The following is a 19,441-nucleotide window of genomic DNA, read 5'->3' as shown; positions in this document are numbered from 1 at the left end:
CATCTGCAAGCCCCTGCACTACGGGACCTTGATGGATCGCAGAGCTTGTGCCACCATGGCAGCAGCTGTCTGGGGTGCTGGGGTTCTCAGTTCCCTGCTGCACACTGCCAGTACGTGTTCACTGCCTCTCTGCCATGTGAACCAGTTTTTCTGTGAAGTCCCCCAGATCCTCAAGCTCTCCTGCTCAGCCTCCTACCTTAAGGAAGTTCTGTTTCTCATTTTTAGTACCAGTTTAGCCTTTGGCTGCTATGTTTTCATAGTTGTGTCCTATGTGCAGATCTTCCTTGTCGTGCTGATGATGCCCTCTCAGGAGGGACAGCACAAAGCCTTCTCCACGTGCCTCACTCACCTGGCCATGATCTCTCTATTTGTCAGCACTGGCGCTTTTGTCTACCTGAAGCCCCCCTCCATTTCCTCACCACTCCTGGATCTGACAGTGGCACTTCTGTACTCAGTGGTTCCTCCAGCACTGAACCCTATTATCTACAGCATGAGGAATAGGGAGATCAAGCACGCTCTTAGGAAGGTGTTGCAATATACACTATTCCAACTTCCATAAAGTGCACATCTTCATCACAGGATTCCCATTGATGGCTATTTATGTTTTATTCTTGTTTGTCTTTTTGATTTTGTGTAATACCGTAATCTGCAAATAAGTTGCAATTTATTTCACTACTTCTTTCCTACCTACTTTCCATTTTATTATACCAAGAGCTTGTGAAAACATGAAACCAGATTCCCTGAATAGGTTAAGAGACAAATAAGAAAAGTTTTCAAAATAGACTTTTCCTTATCTCTTCTTTCTTCCTCCCTTGTCTGGGTCTGGGAGAGCTACATCCATGGACAGCAGCACAACAAGCTCTTTTCCATCCTGCCACAGTGCTCTCAAGTCCTTGTATTTGTGCAGGCCTGAAGGTCTTGTGTGTTTCACAACAGTCCTGTTGTCTCTACAGTAGCACTCCGGGGCAGCAGTCAGTAGCCAGCAATATGAACGGTTGTGTCAGAGCTGGTCTCCTTTTTGACACTGTCATGGAGTTATCCAGATCAGTGTATGACCCTGACAGGGGGGGCAGTAGGCCCGCAGGCCCCCTGGCCCAAACAAATAGGAAGGGAAAAAGGAACAGGGTAGAGAGACTGGAGCTGGGCTCAAGGAAACAAACAGAGAATCAGAAAAGACCTAAGAAGGAAAACTTGTTTTACTAACTATGATATGTGGAATACCAATGGGAAAAATTACAAAACCATTACATTCCACCCCTTATTCTACATCACTACATCATGCTTAGAAAACATATCTATATACAAATAATCAACAATTAAAATGCATTAGACACACAGGAATTTATACATATATATACATGGAATTACTGACTGCACTCCCCCAACATCAAATTCCCTTATCGTACATATTGAACATACACATCCTTCTGCATCACCACCACGTGCACCCAGGTCCCTGGGCAAAAACAGTTCCATGGAGAGGTTTGCCCTTTAGAGAGACTAGAAGGACCCAAACAGCTTTTCCCAACATGAATAATCTGCGCAATAGTGTCCATAGTTAAGTCCACCCCTCGGTCTCTGGCCCTTTCCTATGTTGCGTCTCTTCCTTGATGGCTTGAGGTCTCATGGGCCCATCGAGATAGAAATAATTCACCCTTGTTCTGCCAGTCCACATCTATTTGAGCTACCTCAATTCTGGCAGCTCGATCTACCCAGTGGTTGTTTTGCAGTTCTTCAGTAGACCTACTCTTGGGCATGTGATGTACCTTTACAACCATATCTTTTGTTCGGGCAGCAGTGTCTTTCCACAGTTCAGCAGCCCAAATAGGTTTATCCCTCCGTTGCCAGTTATTTTGTTCCCACTGCTGTAACCACCCCCATAAGGCATTTGCCACCATCCATGAGTAAGGCCTCGGGTCTCTCCTGAGGCTTTTGGCCACAAACTCCAAGTGGGACCTTTCTCTCCAGCAGCAATGTAGAGGATGTTCTTTACATCCTGTCCCATCTGTACTGGCCCAAGGGCCACGGCACAGGCTGTCTCCTATTAAGTCTGTTCAAAAGCCTGCTGCTGCTTGGGGCCTCATGTATAATTCTTCTTCTACAGCACCTGAAAAAGGGGGCTCACTATGGGGCTGTAGTTTGGAACATGCATTCTCCAAAAGCCCACTACGCCCAGGAAAGATCCTGCCTCTTTCTTGTAAATGTGTGGAGACATGGCAGTGATTTTGTCGATCACATCTGTTGTGATGTGACGATGTCCATCTTGCCACTTTATAGCTAGGAACTGAAATTCCTGTCAGGTTATTTCACTTTGCTTTGCTTTATGGCAAAACAAGCTTGTAGAAGAATTTGGATTATTTGCTCTTCTTTTGTGAAAGCTTCTTCTGCTGTATCGCCCCACACAACGCTATCATCAATGCACTGCAGGTGCTCAGGAGCACCACCCTGTTCCAGTACAGTTTGGACCAGCCCATGGCAAATGGTTGGGCTGTGTTTTCACCCACAAGCAAGAAATAGACACAAAAGCACAGTGGAAGGCTCCACTGATTGTCAGAGATGTTCAGTAACCATCAGAAGACTTCACTGATCAAGAGAGGGTGTCACTGGTCATCATAGGGCTTCATTGGTCATCGGGAGATTGGAGGTGTCCATGGGAGGGGATATGCAGACCTTGTTCTGGGTGATGGGGTAGTGGGTAGGGGCAGTCGCGCAAGGGGACTAAAGAAGACCCAAAGGAGGGACAAGTGGCTTCAAGAAGAGAGGGGCCAAAAGGATGGTGAAGTGGTCACACTGTGTCCATGCAGATGTAGATCAAAGGGTGAAGGGTTTGGGAGGAATTGTATGGAGGAGCTGAGAGAGAGCAGAGGGATTGTAGTGGGGCTGATGGCCGCATGAGGAGCTCCATCCTATAGGACTTTGGAGCAGGTGATGAGAGAGGGTGGGGAAGCCCACAGGGGTGCAGGACATGGTGTGCGCAGCATGGAGCTGGGGAACCCTCCAGATAATTTGAGGTGGGAACAGCCAGGCAGGGAGAGACCCCACCTGCTCCTGCATGACTCCCTGCAAAGCCGCCCTTGGGAACAATCTGAGTGGCTGTGCAGGCACTCACCACAGCAACTTCCGAGTTTGGCACTTGCATAAGTGACTGTGGAGAGAGGAGCAGGAGAGAGTGAGAGAGACATGCAGTGGGTACCCCCATGGCCAATCACCTCCAGCCCCAGCCCACATCCCCCACGGATGCTTCACCTGAGCATCCACTGTGCAGCACAGGGCAGCAAGGAGCATCATGAGGCTGAGCACAGCTGCCTTCATCTTCCTCTGTGCTCCGGGAGCTGATGAGGCTGAAGGAAGCAAGGTCTGCATTTATCCTCCCAGAACCTCTCCCACTCCCCAAGTGTCCGTGGGCTTGGCAGGCTTCCCTGGCATGGACTGAGCACAGCCAGACCTCTCAGGGAGAGAAATGACCTCTCAGGCCATCCAGCTGTTAACTCAGATAAGATCTGCTTCAATAGTAATGACCCCTCTTGTATTACCTGGGCCGTAAGATCAGAGGCAGATTTAGGAGATGGGGCTGTAGAGGTTGAACCTTCCCACCAACATCCCATTACGTGTTGCTGCCGTGTAAAAGATGACAGCAGAGGGGTAGCCTGACAGAATGGCATCTGACATTGAAGTGCACATGAAGCGATGGTGTGCCATTGAATGCCTCCAAGTGGATAAAATGACACTCATTGATATTCACCAATTTTTGCTGAATGTTTCCGGAGACCAAACAGTAGATGTGAGCAGAATGAGGCAATGGGAGGTGTGTTTCAGCAGTGGTAACAGTGCGTCGCCATTGCTGGTGAAGATGGCAATGAGCATGGCACATAGGCTCCTCTTCCCTCAGTCTCCCATCTCTGTTATCCAGGCTGCTCCCAACCTCCTCATGTCAGTCATCTCATTAGGAGCAGCTTTCTACCTACCAGCCTATGCTCCAAGAATGGCTCCTGTAGGTGTTGGGTAACTTTTATCAGACCTTTGTGCAGAATTCCTTTACCACAAACCATCCTGGAGGCAGCACCGACCTCTGTGTACAAAATGGAAGAAGCCCAAAAGGAAGCTTGGAAACTTCTGACCTGACAACCCATATCCAAGAACTTGTCCTGTGCAGGGTCTCACAGGGAAAGAGGAAGAGAGACCTGGCAGCCAACATGCAAACCGGTTGCTGCTGCTGGCTTCTCAGAGGCACTGACAAATGTGAGCCTTGAAGAACAGACCCCAGCCAGGAGCCCAGGGATGGCCTGTCAGCTGTTGCAGTCGGAAGTCAGCGCACAGTTTGATGATCAGCCATGTGCTTCCTGCTGGATTGTAGGTTTCTGAGAACATATGACCCCAACTGCTCCAGAAACGTCTCACAAGAAGGAGGACAGACAGAGGCACTGCACGTCCTTTATTCTGTTAAGTTTCACAGAGATCCTGGTTCATTATGTACAGTGTGTCTGGGCTACAATATAAAGGTAAAAGCTGAAGAGGAATTGATTTGAATAATACCATTTCAGTGAAAAAAATTACAGTGTTTTAAAACAACAATAAAATTTAATACAATACACTTATGAAAACGGATCAAAACAAAACAAACAAAAAAAATAACAAAGAGTTTGTATCAGTAAAAAGCTGCATTACATGTCATGAATTCCAAAAGATGGGCAGTTCACTGCTTTTGAAACACATCTGGTCATCACTTTCCTCACTGCATCCTTGACTTCCTGTTTCCTCATGCTGTAGATGAGGGGGTTCACTGCTGGAGGCACCACCGAGTACAGAAGTGCCACCATCAGGTCCATGGATAAGGAGGAAACAGAGGGGGGCTTCAGATAGGCAAAAAAGGCAGTACTGAGAAAGAGGGAGACCACGGCCAGGTGAGGGAGGCATGTGGAGAAGGCTTTGTGCTGTCCCTCCTGAGAGGGCATCCTCAGCACTGCCATGAATATCTGCACATACTATATAACAATGAAAACAAAGCACCCAAAGCCTAAACATATACTAAAAATGAAAAACAGAACTTCCTTAAGGTAGGAGGCTGAGCAGGAGAGCTTGAGGATCTGGGGGATTTCACAGAAAAACTGGTTGACCACATTCCCTTGGCAGAGAGGCAGTGAAAACGTACTGGCAGTGTGCACCAGGGAATTCAGAACACCAGTGCCCCAGACAGCTGCTGCCATGGTGGCACAAGCTCTGCTGTCCATCAAGGTCCCGTAGCGCAGGGACTTGCAGATGGAAACGTAGCGGTCATAGGACATGATGGTGAGAAGGGACAGCTCTGCTGACATGAAGAAGAGAAGGAAAAAGAACTGTGCAGCACATTCTGTGTAGGAGATGGCCCTGGTGTCCCAGAGGGCATTGGCCATGGCTTTGGGGAGAGTGGTGGAGATGCAGCCCAGGTCGAGGAGGGCCAGGTTGAGGAGGAAGAAGTACATGGGGGTGTGCAGGCGGCGGTCGCACACTACGGCTGTGCTGATGAGGCCGTTGCCCAGGAGGGCAGCCAGGTAGATGCCCAGGAAGAGCCAGAAGTGCAAGAGCTGCAGTTGCCGCGTCTGCCAATGGCAGCAGGAGGAACTCGCTGATGGAGCTGTGTAGAGAGTGTTTTTTACAGCTAGTTAGCTGAGAAGGGTCGTAAACATGGTGCAGCTAAGCAAGCAGCCATAACACCTGCAAGGACAGCAAGAACAACAGGATGCCCTGGGATGGTGAGAAACTAGCCATGGTTCTGGGAACTCAGCAAGGGAGTAGCTTTCAGTTGATAACAACAAGCTGTTAAGATACTCGGGGATGGTATGTAATTGGGAACCAATGATGAGCTCTACTTTTGCAATATGTATGAGCTAATTATCCGTATTATAAAGGTACACGCAGCCAAGGAATAAACGAGAATAGCTGATCATATGTCAATGACAGGTGTGGTCGTCTGCTTTTCTCCCGCCGTTCTGCAACAATTGGTGACCCCGACATGGCCTACCAGGAAGGATCGTAGCGGCGAAGGTGTTCGAATCCTTAAGCAGCAGGGATAGCATGCGCCAGGAAAAGAAGGTGCAGGTGCTCTACGTGACCTTATTGAAGGGCCTAGCCGATACGGGCCGCCGACATCCTTTAAGGCTGCAACAGCGCGCTGACAAATAGGTATGCCAAGGCAAGCGGTTTATGAATTATTTTCTTGCTTTTTTAAAAAAAAGTGTCAGGTATTTTCTTGCTTTTTGAAAAAAAAAAGAGTCAGGTTAAGGGGACAGACTTGCAAAAGGAACTCCCCGAGTTATTAGCGTATGGGTATGCTAAAGGGTTATTTCAGAATCCGCATTTAGTGTATGATCTTGCTGAGTGGCGTAAATTTGGAGATGCAATTTTACAGGGAATATTAGATGGGGATAAAACAGCTAAAAAATGCGGGAAGTGGTGGCGTGTGGTTTATAATGATTTGTTGCTACATCAGGCAGAAAAGGAAGCGGCAGAACAAGCTAGTGCTGTGCAGGGGAGGAATAAGAATTATAATGAATGGTCAGATTGCACGGTGCCCCCTGCTTTGTCCACCGTAAAGTTGCCACCGGCCTCCGAGCCTCCATTGCCGGTGGCTCCGGAGCCGAGTGCCCCGTCTCCGTCTCCCGGCACGTCTGTATCAGACGAGCCGCCTGCATCGACCATGGTGCTACAGCCGGCCCCCTCGACCCCCCTTTGCAATGAGCCGCTCCCTGGGGCACAGAGTGACCTGGCGGAGGCTGTCGCGCGGGAGCGGGGGGGGGGGCTTGGGCTGCGCTGGCGCGGGCTTGTTTAGAGGCAGGAGACGGTGAGGCGTTGGAAGCGGTGCAACAGGTGGTGCTGCCGGGGGGGTATTCGCCTGATCCTGCAGGCGGGACACAGGCTGCTATCAGTGCTTTAGATTGGAAGTTGTTGTCACAATTGCAGTCTACGGTCAGTCAGTTTGGAGTAAAAAGTGAGCCAGCGAGACAGATACTGGATTATATCTGGAGTACTCAGGTTTTGTTGCCATCTGATTGTCGGGCTATAGCTAGGTTGATTTTTTCGCAGCACCAACAACTGCTATTTAATGCTTATTGGGAAGAGATGTGCCAACAGAGCGCTGCGATAGTTAGGCAGCCCGGAGATCCCTTGTATAATGTAACCGTTGAAGAACTTTTAGGGGTGGGTCCTTTCATCCGGACGGAGGCCCAGGCTTTATTAGGACCAGCTAAATGTAGGGAGTCAATGTATCTGGCCAGGCAGGCTATGGATAAGATCAAGGTGCCAGGTGGGCTGCCGTCTTATATGGGAATCCAGCAGGGAAGAAATGAGGATTTTGGAGCGTTTCTAGATAAGGTAGCTGGAGCCATAGAGAAGGCTGGAGTACCAGAGTACATGAGGGAAATAATTCTAAAATATTGTGCACTTCAGAATTGTAATGCTACAGCTCGTGGCATTCTAAGTACTTTGAGGAGTAACTGGACAATAGAGGAGGCGTTAGACAGATTATCGAGTGTGCCCACGGGGGCTCAGGCTTTCATAGTTGAGGCTATTAAAGAGCTAGGGGCAGGATTAAAGGCACAGGCTGAGGCTTCTCAGAATCAAGTATTTGCAGCTCTTGCACCCTTACAAGCGTCTGCGGTAACCAGTGCAGGCCCAAGCACCTCTTTTAAATGTTTCCGGTGTGGCGTTAAGGGACATTTGCGACGGAATTGCCAAGCTGTCGGTGTGTGGTGCCAGAACTGCCGCTCGGACAACCACAACACCGTCACCTGCCGTCGCTGGTCAAGAAATCTCCAGCCCAGCGCAAGAAAGAACAGCGGCCGCGCTCCGACACAAGCAGCCGTTCCCAGCCAGTGGCCGCCTGCCCCCCCGCACATGTCTCTCACCGCGTTGTTGGTCTCTACGGCGCCCCCGCCCTCTGCTTCGCCCACGTCGTTCTCTGCGCCTAGCCATGCTGCCCCCCCCTTGTCGTGCGCAGCTGCGTCTGTGCAGCCCATGTGTAACGTGGTTAAAGACGCGGATGGACCGAAACCAGAGGATCGTTGTGACCCCGGTCCTGTAGATCCAGAAAGCGAATCGGACGCATTTCCTCCTGATGATACTTTGTTTGGAGCAGGAATGACAAATTTCCCTACAGCGTACTGTGATGTCTTAGAGCAATGCAGAAAAGAAACAGTATTAAGGGGTGATGCTGACACGTTGCAAACCTTTCCTAATCAGGTCCCCCATTTGGAATCCCTGCCTTGTGAGGCAGTGAAGGAGCTAAGGGAGTCAGTGAGAACATACGGAGTTCAGTCAGACTTTACATACAATCTTTTGGTTGCAAACAGTGACAGTTACTCTATGACCCCTCACGATTGGAAAACTGTGTTAAGAATGATCCTCTCTCCTACGCAATACACCGTGTTTGTGACTGAATACCAGCTACATAATTTGACTGATACCTCTTTGCCTCAAACTGGGACAAATCCATGTGGCACAGCACCTCTTCAACTGTGTCAGACAAATGTCACTCATGTTCCTGAATTTGGCTGTCTAAAATATGCACATATAACAATAGATACTCATTCTTCTTACGTATTTGCCACAGCACAGGTGGCACAGTCATGACACCCGTAAACACTGGTTATCTGCTTGTGCTGCTATGGGAATCCCACATACTACAAAAACAGATAATGAGCCTGCATATACCTCTAAGGCCACTCAAACTTTCCTCCAAGAAGGGTGTGTTAAACATACTACAACCATTGCTCATTCTCCCACTGAACAAGCTATCACTGATCACATTTGTTCTGCAACAGAGCTGCTGTTGGACATCTGCTGTTCCTGGGCTTGGAGTCCTGTTCAGAGTGCAGAAGATAATGACAAGTCCAGACCATTCTCAGACACTCTTCCTGCTATAATATGAAATGTTTTAATTCTCTTACAACAGTGTACATTTAGCACCATTACTTGCATTTAATTTCATGTCGTTCAGCATTCCTTAAGCAGAAGCAGCATTTGAAGCTCTAACCTTCTTCTTACTTTCTTATCTTATCCCGTCTCCCTGGTTAGTTTCATCTGTTTTATGTCTCATATCTTGACCCCAACTGCTCTTAGCGTCCAAAACCCAGCCTCTGTGCCATTCAATTTCATTTAGAAAAAGCTGCCTGTTCAAACGTTAAGTGAATTCCTTTTGTCTACTGAAAATGATGATAATTTTGATTGGTTCTACCATTTGAGAAAGAGGAGACTGAAAGCACATCATGTGTGACTGCTCACAAAACAAGCAATTGACTGAAGAAAAATTATCAGAGCTGTGACAGCCCCTTTTAATATTTGCCTCCAATCATTTCTGTCTTCCTCAAGAACAGGAAATAGAATATCCCTGCCTTGGCTCTCCTCTTGCAAAGTACACTTAAAAACATTCTTTTGTGCAGTGGAGCTGTGATCCCCCTGCCCCAGGCAGCAGCTGTGGCAGCACAAGCCCTGCCGGGGGGCTCCTTCCCCCCACACGTTTCCCTGCAGTGCCCTGGGCAGCTCCCCAGGCAGGCTGAGTGCTGAGCCTGGCAGGCGGCAGAGTCCCATACCCAGCACACTGCCCCTGGGGCACAGCAGGGACCCTGCTCTGCAGGACAGCCCTGGGCACTCGCCTGCAGCCCCGGCTGCACAGCCTGCAGCCGTGCTGGGACACGCAGCACTCAGGGCTGTGCTCTGACGCTGCAGCATGGAAGCCCTCAGTTAAAACAGAAGTTTTTTATCCACAGTAAAGAAACATGCAGTGCCTGTGGCCAGATCTGCTATGGCATGTCCCAGTTATAGTTAACCTTCTATGAAAAGCAGCTGCATAGTCTGCAGGGAGACTTAACCTGTCATGTTCTGTGAGCAATGCTCCTGCAGTGAATTCACAGCCCGCTCACACAGTATACATCCTGTAAGCTCTCTCCCTTTTCTCTCCTCTCCTTCTGTCAGCTGCAGGCTGTGCTGTGCAAAAGAGCAGATCCTGGGCACAGCTGTCTCTCTACAGCACTGCCCACTTTTATGAGCTCACTGTATCCCAGGAGTATGGCCCAGCCCAGCTCAGCAGCAGAGGATGTATTGTTTATCCTTCCCACTCGTCTCCCCTGAGATGTCCCTGGGTCTTCTTGGCCAACAGCTTCTGAAAGACAGCAGTGTCATAACCGTACTTTGAAATCTGATGAATTAAACACCAGATATCCAGTGGTCAGTGACTAATTCCAGACTTAGGGCAGTCCTACCAGAGATTTTTTGATGAAACAAAAAAGGGCACACAGACAAGGGCAAGACATCATAGAATCTTAGAATCATCAAGGTTGGAAAAGACCTAAAAGATCACCCAGTCCAACTGTTCACCTATCTCTAATAGCTCCCATATATCCATGTCCCTCAACACAACATCCAGTTTTTCCTGGAACACCTCCTGGGTCAGTGACTCCACCACCCCCACGGGCAGTCCATTCCAGGTCCCAAAGTGCAGAACGTGGATTTTGGTCTATGTGAACCCCATCCCATTGGCTTCAGCCCAGCTCTCAAGCCTGTCCAGACCCCTCAGTAGGGCCTCGCTACCCAGGTAGATCCACACTCCCAGCCAATTTGGTGTCATCTGAAAACTTTCCTAGGGTGCACTCAATACCCTCATCCAGGTCAGCAATGAAGATATTGAAGAGCAAAGGCACCTGCACTGACACCTGGAAAACAGGTGTGCCCCGGTGGCGCAGTGGTTAAAGACGCCGCCTTGCAACACTGGGGTCCGGAGTTCGAATCCCCCCTGTGGCGCAAGTGGTAGAAGTGCCGCTCTGCTACACAGAGGCTCGAATCCCGGGGGCTGGACTCGATGATCTCTAAGGTCCCTTCCAACCCGCACGAAACTATGAAACTATGAAACACCAAGTAGGTGTCCAGGCGGGTCTTGAATATTTCCAGAGAAGGCGACTCCACAAGCCTCTTGGGCAGCCTGTTCCAGTGCTCCATGAAACTCACTGTAAAGAAGCTATTGCACACATTTGTGCAGAACTTCCTACGCTCCAGTTTCTGTCCATTTCCCCTCTTCCTGTCTCCACACACTGATGAAGAGTCTGGTCTCACCACTTTGCCCCCCACGCCTCAGATATTTATAGACCTGGTTCGAGTCCCCTCTCAGTCTTCTTCTGTCAAGGCTAAACAGACTCTGTACACTTAGCCTTTCTTCATAGGGGAGATTCTCCATGCCCTTCACCATCTTTGTGGCCTTCCGTTGAACTCTTTCCATGACATCCCTGTCTTTTTTCTACTGGTAAGCCCAAAACTGAACACAGGACTCCAGATGAGGCCTCACCAGGGCAGAGTAGAGGATTACTTCTCTCAACCTGCTGGACACGCTCTTTTTCATGTACCCCAGAATGCCATTGGCCTTTTTGGCCACGAGGGCACACTGCTGCCTCACGGTCAACCTGTCATCAACCAGGACACCCAGGTCCCTCTCTGCAGAGCTCCTCTCCAGCAGCTCACCCCCCAACCTGTCCCAGGTGCTCACAGACCAGCTCTTCCCAAATTAAAGAGAAGTCTTCCATTCCCCAGACCCTCTCACTAAGCTCCAGGGTCTGGGATTTCTGAGGGTGAGCTTTCTCAAGGAAGACAGAAGCAAAGAAGGCCTTCAGTATCTTCACTATCTCAGCAACCCCAGTTACCAGAACACCCCTCTCACTTTGCAGGGGACCCACAGTCTCCCTAGTCTTCCTTTTACTCTTAACATACTTTAAAAAGCCTTTTTTTTCTATCCATTTTAATGAGTGTCAACCCATTTATATTCTGATTGCAAGGAAGTGTGTGAGGGAGGTGGTTCAATCAGTGCTGGTTCTGTGGCAAAGTGTTTATAACTGAACGATATGGATTGTTAAGGGAAAGTTATATGGTATTAAGGGTGTATATGGAAACTAAAAAAATGTATTGTTTCACAAACTATTTTGATGGTATAAGAAAGTGTAATTGTTAATGGTATGTGGAAGTGTACTTGAGGGAGTGTGGAAGTATAAATGAGGGTACAAGTAGTGGAATAGTTTACAAGGTAAAAAGGGTTAAAGATAAAGTGAGCTAATCTGCACTGAAATGAGAGCAATCTCCCACACCATTCCCCTACCAGCTGAGCAGAGCAGAGCAGAGGCACAGTCCCCATGTATCAGGTAGTGATATTCTGCTTACCAAATGGCTGAGCTCACAACAGAAGAGGCAGGTCTTCCTCTCTACTCCATCTGTGGCATACTCTGGAGTTCAAGGCATTGCAAAGCTATGGCACATCTACGTTCTTTCGCTGATGACACCTTAGTGTGCTCTGGGCTCTATAATCAATTGCATCTAAAGAAGTCTAGGGTCATGCCAGTTGACAGGAACTGGCAAATGTTGTCTCATTGTAAGGAAGAGTATAATTGATGACACGGGCAATTATGGACTTGTCAGTTTCACTCCAGTGCTTGTAAAATTGTGGAGAAAACGATGGTGGGAGTTATGGAAAAACAATTCTGTCATTGGTCGCAGCCAACACAAGTTCCTGAGGGGAAGGTCGCGTTAAACTTAAGGTCCTTTTATGACAAGGTTATCCATTTAGCTGGCCAAGGGAAACCAGTTGGTGTTATCCTTGAGGATTTCAGTAGAGATTTGATACTATTTCTCACAGCACCCTTCTGGACAGAATGTCCTGCATACAGCTAGACAGAAACACGATGTGGTGGGTAAGCAGTTGGCCAACAGGTCAGGCACAAAGGATTATAGTCAATGGGTTCCATCAGGCTGTTAGATGGTCACTGTCATGGTTCCCCAGGGCTCCATTTTAGGGCCACTTCTCTTAAATGTTTTTGCAGATGACTTGCATGCAGGACTAGAAGATGATCTGAGCAAGTTTGCTGATGATACCAGATGAGGAGGTGTTGTTGCCTCCACTGAGAGAGGAGAGGATTTGCAGAGAGATGTGGACAAGTCAGAGAAGTGGGTACCAGTTGGTACGAAGCAACAAGCGCATAAAGTGAAACAACAACAAGTGCCTGATTGTGCACCTGGGTAGGGGCAACCCAGGACATAAACACTGACTTGTTATGGGACACTGGAGGGTAATCTGACTGAAAAGGACTGGAGGTCCTGCTCAACATCAAATTTAATGTGAGTCTGCAGTGTGCCCAGGCAGCCAGGAAGGCCAGTGGTCCCCTGGAGTGCATCAAGCAAGTTATTGCCAGCTGGGTGAGGGAAACGGTCGTCCCTCTCTGCTCTGCATTGCAGAGATAAAGTACATCAAACTATGGGAGGGTGTGCAAAGGAGGGCACTGGAAGTGAGAGATCTGAAATTCAGAGTTTCATTGGGAATGACTGCTTGCTCAGACTGGGCCCTTCTCAAATCCCACATCCTGTGATGACACACAGGGCCCACATGAGACATGAACTTCACAGCATCCTTGCACCCCATGCAGAGCCTGGGATCTTCTGTCCCCATGTCTTTTGTTTAACATCATACAGACCTCCATCCCACTGCCCCAGGAAGGGCCCTGAGCCAACATGAGAGACCAGATCTCCCTGCTAAGGATCTGGGAATCAGGGTTTGGCCTGTCTTCTTCATAAGGCAAAGGAAGGGTTTCTTAGCATCAGAGCCACCATGCCAGTGCCTTTGCCTGCCTGTAGTCATATCTTCCAATTATCTGCTCTAAAAAGTCCCTAGGAAAGCTTGCTTACTAATGGCCCTCAGTGGGCCCATTAATACTCCAAGAAACTTCACTGTTACTTCTGACTTTGTCTTGCTGAGTGCTTTGTGCAAACTTCTCTCTGCACTGGAGGTTGATGGACTCAGCATCAAACGCACCCTGGGGCCCATTATAACCGAAAGAGTCTCCTGTGCCTTATGCCATCTTGTTATCTTATTCAGGTTATCAGAACTTGTTCAGCAAAATGCAAAGGTATCTGAAGAGAGCTTAAAGAGCCAGAGTCCAGACGGCAATTATTGTCTATTTAATTATAGTTGTGTTTAAACAAGAAGTTCAGGCAGCACTGTGCAACTGATATCGATCCAGGATGCCCCAATGAGTTTTATTCTGTCATTGCATGGACAAACGTCCTTCTCAACCTCCCCACCCCATTTCTACTCACATTGGCCCCATGGGACTTGCATCACTTTTCCTCACAACACTCTTCTCCTCTGCAGCCACCAGCTCAGTGTTAAACCACCTTTGCACCAACTCCCACTGGCTTTCCTCAGAGAAACAGCTGCACGTGGGCAAGGAAAGAATTCTCTCTTTTTTTTGGCCAACACATAGAAGGAAAGGTGATGCAACTGGTGTCAGAATGAACAGTAAAACACAGTGATCAACTGCATGCCATGGCCAAGCTGCATCTATTGAGGTTTGTCTTTCACAGGGAATTTTAGTACAAGAAATGAATTAGACAGATTCCAGACTTCAGTCACAGGGCATTGGGACTGGCACCGCTGTCTGTATCCCTGTACGTGAAGGCATCTGTGTCCTGCAAACACAGTTCTAGAAAACGACCTAATTACAGGGGGAGAAAAAAAAAACCAAAAAAACAAAATAACCACAAAATCCCCTCAAAGACTCATTTTTACAACTTAAAATGGAACAGGACTCATGAGAATTTCACATGTGGAGAAGGGTTAACACGTTTTCATTCATTTCTATTTTTGTCTTCAATTCACTGTTACAGTATTATTGGCATTCAAGAAACAACTTTCAGACTTACAGCTTAAAATAAAAAAAAGAGAGAGAGATCCATTTGTGTTTCACATGTGGCCTGGTGCCCCCTTGACTTTCACATTCCCCACCAGCCCTTCCTTGCTGGTGAGCATGAGATCCATCAGAGCACCTCTCCTCTCCTGGATGGCATGAGCCCTGTTGTGCTGTCCCTGCAGCAGATACTGGAGTGAAAAAGGCCCCCAAAGGGGACAAGGGCCTGACAACACAAAACTGCCATGTGCCTGCAAAGGGTACTTCCCACTTGCTCTTCCTGGTAAGGAAGCTGAGAAGAAACACAGTTGTTCTCCTCTGTGTCACGGGTTACTTAGATTTACCTATGCCCGTGACAGGGGAAGCCACCCCGTGGGCCCCCCCCGGGGCCCAGAAAGGAGGGGGAAAAGGGGAATGGGATAAAAACAGCGACAATCTAAGGAGGAAAAACTTATTTTACTAAATATGATACCGAAATACAAGATAACACAATATAATATAATTGAGGCTAACAAATCGAACGAAACAGAGAGAGAGAGTCCCCGAAAACCGAGAGGCCTACTGTGAACTCTAGGCGACACGGCTGGAACGCTTCCCACTCTCCGAGAAGTTTGAGAGAAGAAGGAGGGCACTCCAGCCTGGAAACGAGATTATATAGAGTCCTGGTCCCGTGACTTATCATTTTACAATACCATGACATTCCACCACTTATTCTACATTATTACATCGTGGTAAATATATATAATGTCATGGTTTTGTAATTTTGTAATTTTGCTATCAGTATTCCACATCATAACATCATGTAAAGTATGGATACTTCTATTGAATGTGCAGTCCACAGAAGAAGACTACATATCCCAGAGAACAACGGGGTTAATGATAAGTCACGGGACCAGGACTCTATATAATCTCGTTTCCAGGCTGGAGTGCCCTCCTTCTTCTCTCAAACTTCTCGGAGAGTGGGAAGCGTTCCAGCCGTGTCGCCTAGAGTTCACAGTAGGCAAACAGAAAGTCTACCGCCATCTTAGTCTGAGTCAGTCCAGTGTCAAGGGAACTCAGTGATTCAGCTATATCAGTCAGTGCACGGGAAGTGCGATTCGCATTCTTTGCTGCCCAACAAGCAAGCTGTGTAGTCGCACGTGTATTACGAAGATAGTACCTAGGACAGGCTCACTCCCAGCAGCAGGAACAGAAGTAGAGGCAGCAGCAGCTGGCAACCACAGCCAGACCAGACAGGCAAGAATCCACTGGGTTCTGGCTCCTGTGGAAATACAAGCATACCCTCAGCCCCATGTGAGAAGATCTGTAAGCGTCATTTAGAAGATTCGAGCATTGGTAATATCAGATCCTATTTGGTTCACATCCAATCCATTAGTAAAATAGAAATGCACAGTAACCTGGATAATGACTAATAATTCGAATTCTTGAAACTGCATTGGAAATGCAAGAAATTCTCCCATTATGTCACACCACTGTTATCTGCAGTATAACAAGTTACAAAGCAATACCAATCAGTAAGAAGCACACAGTCCCAGTCTCTATGAAAGCTGGATACTAGTTTATGCCTAGAGATGAGGCCGAACATATCATACTGAAACCCTCACAGGGCCGGTCCTAACAACTCCAATTTACTTTCAAAAAGCATCATTTGGGTGGGCGATGGGACCGCCCAGTCCACACTATGCCAATCAAAGGGGGTGATGAGCTCCATCTGTATCATGTCCAATAGAGCTTGGCAGGAGGGACTTGCCAAGCCTGACGTAGCCATTACCGATCTTAACTCCTTAACAAGCTGCCAATCAAAAGGCTCCCAGGTGGGCCAGCCCTGAGGATCCCGTACCTCAGGGCTTACAAGCGGCCCACCCCCCTCTAATGGTTGAAAGATAAGATCTCTTTGAAGTGCACAGTTCTTAACAGTCATATACCAATCGTCCACTGGATCATTAAGGGGCTTTGCTAAATCACACTCCCGCTGCTGTTGTGCAGCCTGAATTTTAACTGCCTGAGCTAATGACCTAAAGTTAACCGAAAGCCTCCAAATTTCTCTTAGCAGCCTCTCAGGCAGATCATCCCCTTTGGTATCCTCAGTGCTCGCGGCACCTCCCACATCTCCCCTAGGAGCCTCCGGAGGGCCAGTGGCTGACGATGGCATACTAACGTCCGTGGAGACGCCTAATCCACGCACAGGGTGTAAGCACAGTGCAGGTGGGGCAGGGACCGTTGGTGTCGGCACACAATCAACAGCAATACCAGGGGCAAACGGCCCCTCCTCTGCAAACAAGGATTCCAAAGCCTTTTTCTCCGTAACGGGAAAAGCCTGTGCCGATTCCAAAGAGAAAGCACTGTCCTCCTCCCTCTTTATCTGCCTTTCGCATTCACAGAATCACAGAACTGTAGGGGTTGGAAGGGACCTCTAGAGATCACCGAGTCCAACCCCCCTGCCAAAGCAGGCTCCCTACACCATGTCACACAGGTAGGCGTCCAGGCGCGTCTTAAATATCTCCAGAGAAGGAGACTCCACCCCCCCCCGGGCAGCCTGTTCCAATGCTCCGTCACCCTTACCATAAAGAAGTTCTTCCGCACATTCGTGCGGAACTTCCTATGCTGTACTTTCATCCCATTACCCCTAGTCCTATCCCCACGCACTACTGAAACTACTGAGACCAGACTCACCACTATGGCTCCCACACCTCAGGTATTTATAAACCTGGATCAAGTCCCATCTCAGCCTTCTTTTTTCAAGGCTAAACAGACCCAGTTCCCTAAGTCTCTCCTCATAGGGGAGATGCTCCAGGCCCTTCACCATCTTAGTGGCCCTCCACTGGACTCTTTCCAAGAGATCCCTGTCTTTTTTGTACTGGGGAGCCCAGAACTGGACACAGTATTCCAGATGAGGCCTCACCAGGGCAGAGTAGAGGGGGGAGGATCACCTCCTTTGACCTGCTGGACACGCTCTTTTTAATGCACCCCAGTATGTCATTGGCTTTTTTGGCTACAAGGGCACACTGCTGGCTCATGGTCAATCTGTCGTCCACCAGGACTCCCAGGTCCCTCTCAGCAGAGCTCCTCTCCAGCAACTCTTCCCCCAGACTGTACTGGTGAATGCAATTATTTCTACCCAGGTGCAAGACTCTACACTTGCTTTTGTTAAACCTCATCCAGTTTCTTACTGCCCAGCTCTCCAGCCTGTCCAGGTCTCGCTGAATGGCAGCACAGCCTTCAGGCGTGTCAGCCAATCCTCCCAACTTTGTGTCATCAGCAAACTTGCTGAGGGTGGTCACTATCCCCTCATCAAGGTCGTTGATGAAGATGTTGAGCAAGACCGGACCCAGTACAGACCCCTGGGGGACGTCGCTAGTTACAGGCCTCCAGCCAGGTTCCGCACTGCAAACGACAACCCTCAGCACTTTGCCAATCAGCCAATTCTCGACCCACTTCACCACCCACTCATCTATCCCATACTTCCTCAGCTTTGTTATAAGGATGTCATGGGGGACAGTATCAAAAGCCTTACTGAAATCAAGGTAGACTACATCTACCGCCCTCCCCCTGTCCACCCAGCTAGTGACATTTTCATAAAAGGCCACCGGGTTGGTCAAGCACGACCTCCCCTTGGTGAACCCATGCTGGGTACTCCTGATAACCTCCTTATCTCCCAGTTGTCTGGAGATGGCATCCAGCACAAGCTGTTCCATCACCTTCCCTGGGACAGAGGTGAGGCTGACCGGCCTATAGTTACCCAGGTCTTCATTCTTGCCCTTTTTGAAGACTGGAGTGACATTGGCCGTCCTCCAGTCTTCAGGCACCTCCCCAGTTCTCCAAGACCTCTGAAAGATTACAGAGAGCGGCTCAGCAATGACCTCCGCCAGCTCTCTCAGCACCTGCGGATGCACCCCATCAGGTCCCATGGATTGATGGACCTTAATGTTTCCTAGGCACTCACGGACCACCTCTTCCCTCACTAAAGGGAAATCTCCCATTCCCCGGACTCTCTCATCAACCTCCAGGGTCCGGGATTCCTGAGGGAGAGCCCTTTCACTAAAGACAGAAGCAAAGAAGGCGTTCAGTATTTCCACCTTCTCAGCATCCCCTGTTACCAGAGCGCCCCTTTCACTTAGTATGGGGCCCACATTCTCCCTAGCCTTCCTTTCTGTTAATGTATTTTAAGAAGCCTTTTTTATTATTCTTTATCTTCTTAGCTAGATTCAACTCCAGGTGGGCTTTAGCCTTCCTGGTCGCATCTCTGCAGTCCCTGACTACATTCTTGTATTGTTCCCAAGTGGTCAGACCCTTTTTCCACATATCATGTACTTTCTTCTTTCTGCGGAGCTTGATCATGAGCTCCTTACTCATCCACGCAGGTCTCCTTGCACCTTTTCCCGATTTCTTAGTCACAGGGATGCACCGATCCTGAGCTTGGAAGAAGATCCGTTTAAACGCTAACCAGCTCTCACAGGCCCCCTTGCCTTCTAGCACCCTGGCCCACGGGATAGCCCCAAGTAGGTCACGAAGGAGATCAAAGTTGGCTCTCCTAAAGTCCAGGGTAGCAATCCTACTTTTTGCTTTGCTTAGTAAGCAAAAATGTTCCTGAGGGGGAACATCAGGGAGCAGCTGGACACTCTCCCCCGAGCCATTAGAGCTCGAATTCCCTGGCTCTGCCACTTTCAGCAAGCCATAAACAGCAGCCAAAGCCTCCATCCACGCACTTCCCGAGCTGCGAATTTTCTGAAGGCAAGCACGTAGAGCTCCCCAGG

At 48.7% G+C, this 19,441-nt stretch overlaps 1 pseudogene; it reads right to left on the bottom strand.

Moving 5' to 3' along the window:
• Positions 1-4,661: 4,661 nt before the first annotated feature.
• On the bottom strand, positions 4,662-5,282 carry LOC146754718 (olfactory receptor 14J1-like; annotated as a pseudogene).
• Positions 5,283-19,441: the final 14,159 nt, after the last annotated feature.

Source organism: Coturnix japonica, chromosome W (genome assembly GCF_054131305.1).
Source record: "Coturnix japonica strain WE chromosome W, WE-NBRP24, whole genome shotgun sequence".
Taxonomy (NCBI): domain Eukaryota; kingdom Metazoa; phylum Chordata; class Aves; order Galliformes; family Phasianidae; genus Coturnix; species Coturnix japonica.
The sequence above is the reverse complement of the archived record's forward strand: the minus strand, read 5'-3'. Positions and strand labels throughout refer to the sequence as shown.